Here is a 6881-nt window from a genome sequence, read left to right on the forward strand (position 1 = left end):
AATCTGAACCAGCATGATTTTATATTCATGCATTTATCGGAAGATTGCATGCAAATCAAGAAAAATATTTTTACTCTGCTCTTAGCACTAAACTTGTCAAGTGGTAGTAAATGTGCAATTTAGGTTTCAGTTTGTCCATTAATAAAAACGTTGCATGTAAAGTAAAGCTGGTTAGCCCTGAAATGAGCATCATCTTCTGCCCTGAAGGCAAAAACAAATCTCTCCTGTTTTCCCCGACCACAGGATTCGTTGAAGGTGTTTATCAGTTAATAATTAAGTAACTGTTGCCCTTTCAGAAAAGGTTGGTTTGAATTTGCAATTGAATTTTATGAGCGAAAAAAACGTCAATTTATTTCAGTTGTGATTTAATGAGGTTATTCTAGCTCTTACATATTTTTGTAAAAGAAAAAGGCCAAGCAGGAATAATAATTATTGCATCGCTAGCTTCAAGGCATTTTCTCCAGTCAACAAATGGACCGGGGAATAGATTTCTATCAAAGAGGGACACCTTTCACCATGAAAAGAACTGAAAAACAATGTACCGCAAGCAACATTATCGGCTGTTAGTTGATTAAGCAAGAGGTAGCATGAAGTTTGTTTTGAGAAGGCAAATTTCACAGTATGATAAAGACAAAGAGGGCCCTGAGGGGGATAAGAGAGTAATGGCTGCATCATGGGTTTATTTGCCTGTGCCTAGAAGGCTGGTTAAATGCTAGTAGAAAGGAAAGTCATTAGAAGGTCTTTGGACTTAATGCTTTGTTGTTCAACTACTGGGCTTTTTTTCTTAGTCAAAGCTTTCTGGAGTAAAAATTTCAAATGTGAGATGCCGTACCTCCTGGACTAGGAGTCAGAACACAATGACAAAAGAACATAAATGCAGGAAGTCATGTCTAACTTCTGCTCTTAAGGTCACTTTGTGTTTTATTTTTGTTTACCATCTTGTCTCGTTCCAGGTCCCTTTAATATGGGCTTTGGCTGCTTTCCCGTTGTGTGTGATTACCTGTCCACCTTGTTCAAATAAACTCCTTGAACTTTTACTCTGCCTGTGAGTTGTGCTTTCGGAGTCCTTTTCCTTGGTGTGTGCTAACCTGACAGAACTAAATTGTACAATGGTGTCCCCACATTTGGAGGAGGCGCTGCTACCCACACCCTCAGGTGTAGCGCTGTAAAATGATACAGATAAAGCATGAAAGGTTCATTCTTGACCTCAGAAATAGTAGTTTCACAAAAATAATATTCACTCAAGGTCCACTTATGTACCACCAAGCTACTTTTTTTTGCAAATCCTCCTATACAAAACAACATATTTGTAAAAAGGACTTTCTACAACCTAAAACCATAAAAGACCACTAAAACATAGAGTATGTGTGCTCAGTGCTTCTTCCACCACTGCTGAGATCCTGCTGTCTTTTAGCATGTAAGTTCTATGTTGTGTTGATGCTTGTTTATTATGTAGAAGCTCAATGTTGACTGAACTTTAAAAGGTATGTAAAGGTGTAAAAATCATATAACATAAATATCACTGTGTTTGTACAATGATGCAAAATCAAAATGCTGTGGGTCCTTTCTAAATTGGGAAATGAATTAAGTGTGGGAGATAAAAAAAAAACATAGGACACAGTACTGCGCTGAAAGCATCACTCCTCCAAAAGTGAGTCTCAGAGTTGTGACTCGGGCATGTCTAAGGTGATTGTGACACGGACACAGTGCCTTGAATCAGTAATTTCACTGAATAACTATGAATATGTTTTTTTTTTATTAAAACAAAGGATAAATACAAAACCCTGAACATGTGAAAAAACAGCAAAAAGTCCTTTTAAGGATTACCCAAATCAAATGAAATGATAATGCGGTGTAAACTATAAATAAACAAAAAACCCAACTTTCCTTGACTGGGTTACAGGTGCAAAACATTGGCGACAGCACAGGATATTAAACCTGTTTCAAGCCCTTTGAACCTGTAACTGTTTGTCCTCTGTCACTAACAGAAAGTTTGCAAACTCTTACTTGAAGCACTAAAATGGATTTTCTTTTTCGTAATTTGATTTTTTTAATTACATTTTTATGGGGGGCTAAGATGAAATTTAGGGAGGCTTGAGCCTACAGGTTCAGTTTGACAGGGCTTTGAAAGATTAGGATGAGAATTTTTAGGTACTTGGAATCTTTTATAATCTGAAACTTTGATAACAGTTTATTGCTTGATAGATCGAATGTGAACATGAATGTGACATGATCAAGTGTTGATTGAGAATTGAGTAAAATATGGAACATTTTCGTCACCTTGGACAGGAAGTCTTGTCTGTACACAGCTAAAGTGGTAAAGCAGTACCAGTATGAGATGGCCTAAAAAACACTGTTCTCTGTAGTTTCCACTGTATTCTGAGTCGTTGTACAAGTAGTAATGTTTTCATCTCATCAATTTTTAACTGAATTGATAAAATCCTTGGTGTGACTTTGCCTCTCTCACAGCAGCCAAACCCCCCCTCAATCTGTCGTCTGGGAAATCATGCCAGGATTTACTAAATTAGATTTTCTTTTACAACCTTTTTCGACATGCTACAGTTTGAATTTTTAATGGCTTTCCTGACAAACTATACCATGAATTTTAATCACAGGTTTTGAGACATGCTACACTATGACTAGAACAGTCCAACACAGGTTTAAAACCAAGTCCAGGCTGGCTTTTTTGATGACAAACTATGACGTTTCAAAATACTAATCTTTGACTTTTTAATGGCTTTTTCTACATACTATAATTTTTGACTAAGACTTTGTTGTCCGTTTTGTCAACATACTGTACTATGATTTTTTTTAACAATCCATACAAGAACCTGTTTTAAATACTACACTATGACTTTATATTGCTTGTTTACACATACTACATTTTTTTTTATACACTCTAATATGACTTTTTAATGGATTGTTTTGACACATGCTATGAGTTTTTTTTAATCACTTTTGGACATAATACACATTGAATTTTAAATGTTGTTTTTTTTCTCCAAAATGCTGTTTCTTTTTTCAACTTGCTACAGTATGACTGTTATCAACATGCATTTCTCGGGGGAACACTGGCTCAGGAGGTCATCACTGCTGCAAACAGGAAACCAGTACGTAATCAGGTTTGATACCAAATAATGCTGGACATTTATTTTGACATACAATGCTATGATTTTTTTCCGACATACTACACTTTGAATATTTAATGGCTTTCCTGACTAACTAACTAACTAAGTTTTTTTTTTTTTTTATCCCTGTTTTTGAGACACGCTATACTATGACTTTTTTATTACTTTTTCAACATACTATTCTATGACTTTACATTACTTTTTGAGACAGACAATGCTATGACTTTTTGAGACATACCACACTTAGACTTTTGAGTCACTTTTTTCAACATGATAATCCAAGATTTTTTTTTTACATGCTATAGTATGACTTTTTTAATCACTTTTTTTCAACATGTTATAATTTGACTTTTTATAACATATATTGTGCAAGTAACGTTTTCAACATAATTACTTTAGTGGTACACTGGCTCAGAGGTTATCACTGTTGCCAACAAGCAATCAGCAATTAATCACCTAATTACACCTGGTCATCTACACTCAATGTAAATATAAAGTTCTTCTGTAGTGCTTTTCTAGTTTTTACAACAACTCAAAGCACTTTTACATAGTACAGAAACCATTTACATATGTGGCCAAGGCTGTCATACAAGGTGCCACCTGTTCATCAGATGAACACAAACTTTTACCCTTCAGACTCAGTGTCTGCCCAAGGACACTTTGAAATGGGACGGCAGGGCCAGGGATTGAACCGCCCAATTGGCAGGCAACTGCTCTACCCCCGACAAGGCAGTTTCTTCCATTTTCATACCAGTTTACATTGCCAGTTAACTTTGCCCAGGTTCATGGGTCCTGGAGCCATTCCCAGCATGCATCAGGTTAGAAGTATATAGATGCACCGGGTTGCAAAGTCTATCAAAAGGTTGAACCAGGTAAATCCATACCACACAAGCAGAGACCCACACAGCTTTATGCTGTTTGTATGGTCATGTGTTTAGACCTCCTGACATGAACAAAAGGAGAACATGCAAAGTGTGCAAGGCCCCATGGGAAAAGTGTGTATGTCAGGTGATATACATTAGCTACAGTGTCTCCCATTAGCCACCTTAACTTTATCAAAAACAGTTGGATAACATTAGGTTTCCTCATGGCATTGCAGAAAATAATGAAATTATGAAAGAGGATGTTTGAAATACATTAGTGTTGATTTGATGTCAATTCATAAATAAGAAACCTATTAAATTATGATCTTGAAAGGTGCATAAACCATTATTTGCTGTTTTTGTACTATTTTTAAAAGTTTCTTTCTACTTTGTACATAGTTTGAGATTTCTATGTTGAAAGACAAAAATGTTATTAAAGATTCAAACAAGTTGGCTCAAATTTACAATGGTCTTTAGCTACGTCTATAGTGACATGCGTGTTGGACAGATATTCAGTGCTGTGATCTGCATTGTCATTTTTGGTGATTTGGGGTTAACTAAAACTCTGAAATGTCTGAAATGTCACTGAAACTGGGGGACACAGACTTCTTAAAGGTAACATTCGCAAAAACAAATGAATGTCAAACATTAAACTAACTTCCCCCCTACCGTCGTCTTTCACCTTCCATTTTAGCTTTTAGTTGTTATTGGTTTAATTTCCTTATTCTGTCATGGCCCTGCCCCATTGTCAGCCATAACTACAACAGATAACTTCTTAAATAAAATTCAAAACAATTAGGCTATTTAGTGCTGCTAGACACTCATTAACACCGGCTCTTCCAGTGTTACACTGAAATCCGTGACCCATCAGAATGTGTGACTGCCTGCTTTTAATCATTTGGTGACTTTGCGGGAAAAATCGGACCAGGGCAAAGGCATTAACCAAAACTATGTAAAAAATAGTGTTTTTTTTCACTGTTAGTCTAGTTTGCTGTTACAGGTCATTAATGATCATCAGATGGAAAATGTAAACACAGTTACAGAAAAGTTCCTTGTAGCTACTTTAAATGTAAGCTTTTTTTTTAGTACAACTGCAGGCTCACACAGATTGGTTTGCAGCCTTGCTATAGTGGGTAAATATAAACCGTTTGTAGTTCATGAACCAGCACCTCCATCTAGTGTCTGTAACAGTACACTGCATGTAGGACACAAAGCTCTAGGGACTACATTTCTGGGCATTATTTCCAACGGATGTTCAAGTAACATGAATCCTGAACACTAACATTTTCAACAGAGAGAATAGTTTTATTTTTTTGTGAAATAGGGCATTAAAATAAATAACCACATGACAAAACATAGAGCTTTACATTTTTATAAGACTTATAAAAAAGAAAAAACATAACACAATAACCAAGGCATGTCATTCATTGTGTTTTTTCTTTGTTTCTCTGAGGACTATTTACAAACAGGCTTATTTACAGATAGCAATAACTCAGAAATGGAAAAAGCTACATATGGCCTAGAACAAACAACCAGTTAGCTTATGATAATACATTTGTTATGTACAATGTAACTGGCAAGGCTAGAGCAAGAAAGAACAAATATTCTGCAAAAGGTTTAAATAACTTCAAGTGTCTGTCTTGAGGTTTCATGGAGGTTTTAGTCTGATGGACGCAGATTTTCAGCAACATGAAGAGAAAGCAAAAATCTGGTCGAGCTGCGTGTAGTGTGGCTGGAAAAAGGACTGACGGAGCTCTAGCCATTGAAAAAGACAAACACGGAGACAGAACAATCACTTCTCTGATAAATGCCCCCTTTTTAAGAAACTCTAAACACAACCAAGGGAAATCTCCTTTCCACATATAAAGTGATATCCAGCTTAATGGCCTAAAGCACCTTTTCTACTGCTTTCAATAACAAATGTGCAACAGGCAGAAAAACAACAACAAACAACAGCAAACGGGAACAGGAGGAAAAGTTGTCCATGTTGACACACGGGTTTCCGAACGTATTTCTGGACTTTGTGGTTTAACTGAAAATCTTAGGTATTCGAAAGTAACTTCACAACATTCTGAGGCCATATAATTATCTCTCCCATGAAACCCACATTTTGGAGTTTGTCAGATTATCATCTCCATACATCGTAATATTGTATTCCACTCAAAAATCAAAAATCAAATAAAAAAACTTCATAGGAACTGCAAAATTCATTAATCACCTAGTACCTTACATGTAAATGATGGTCCAAATATAATGAAACCATTGTCAGAATTGCACAGTCAGCTGTGTGAAAAGAAGAACTAGCTTGGATGAGAAAAGATCTGGTTATCCTTCTAGATTTGTAGTAGTTAGGCTTAGTCTAATCGTAAAGCCGCTATTGAGAAAAGTGTGGCCCAAGCGTAGGCCATTTGTCCTTTTAACGTCTCCAAGTGTATAAAACACTAATGCTTTTTCACGACGTTCATATAACACTGTAGGGCAAGTATGCCTCCCTTGTTTACATTTCAGTTTAGTGTGTCTGATTTGAAAAGAGAGGGAAAAAAAATGTCCATATACAACACAACACAGGCTGCCACCAGTGTAATGGTCTCTGTAGTTCCCCAAGGCAAGTCTCAAACAACACCTGTCCAAGTGCACTGCTTTTGACAAACCCTCACACCAGGAACTCCATGAAGAGTGTCATATTTTAAGACCTTAAAGTAGAGCAGCAAAAACTTTAATTCAGATTTCTGTTTGTAGGCTTGAAATAAAAATGCCATCAGGTGTCAAATTGGAAGCAATGTCAAAAACAAACCCAGCTACCAGGAGAGTGAAATTTAGGACCGTCCTGTCAGCAGGCAGCGCGGGGCCATTTGAGAATCTGCTCTGACTAGCTGCACCACACCAGACA

At 36.6% G+C, this 6881-nt stretch overlaps 1 protein-coding gene across 1 annotated transcript in view; it reads right to left on the reverse strand.

Moving 5' to 3' along the window:
* Window positions 1-5349: 5349 nt before the first annotated feature.
* The window catches only part of si:dkey-117m1.4, a 7336-nt gene continuing 5804 nt past the window's right edge, over window positions 5350-6881 (reverse strand). The window contains exon 6 of the mRNA XM_034858241.1: window positions 5350-6881. This exon is cut by the window's right edge and continues 295 nt beyond it. The gene's annotated coding sequence lies outside the window, so the exon portion shown is untranslated.

This window comes from Etheostoma cragini, chromosome 2 (assembly GCF_013103735.1).
Source record: "Etheostoma cragini isolate CJK2018 chromosome 2, CSU_Ecrag_1.0, whole genome shotgun sequence".
NCBI classification, from domain to species: Eukaryota; Metazoa; Chordata; class Actinopteri; order Perciformes; family Percidae; genus Etheostoma; species Etheostoma cragini.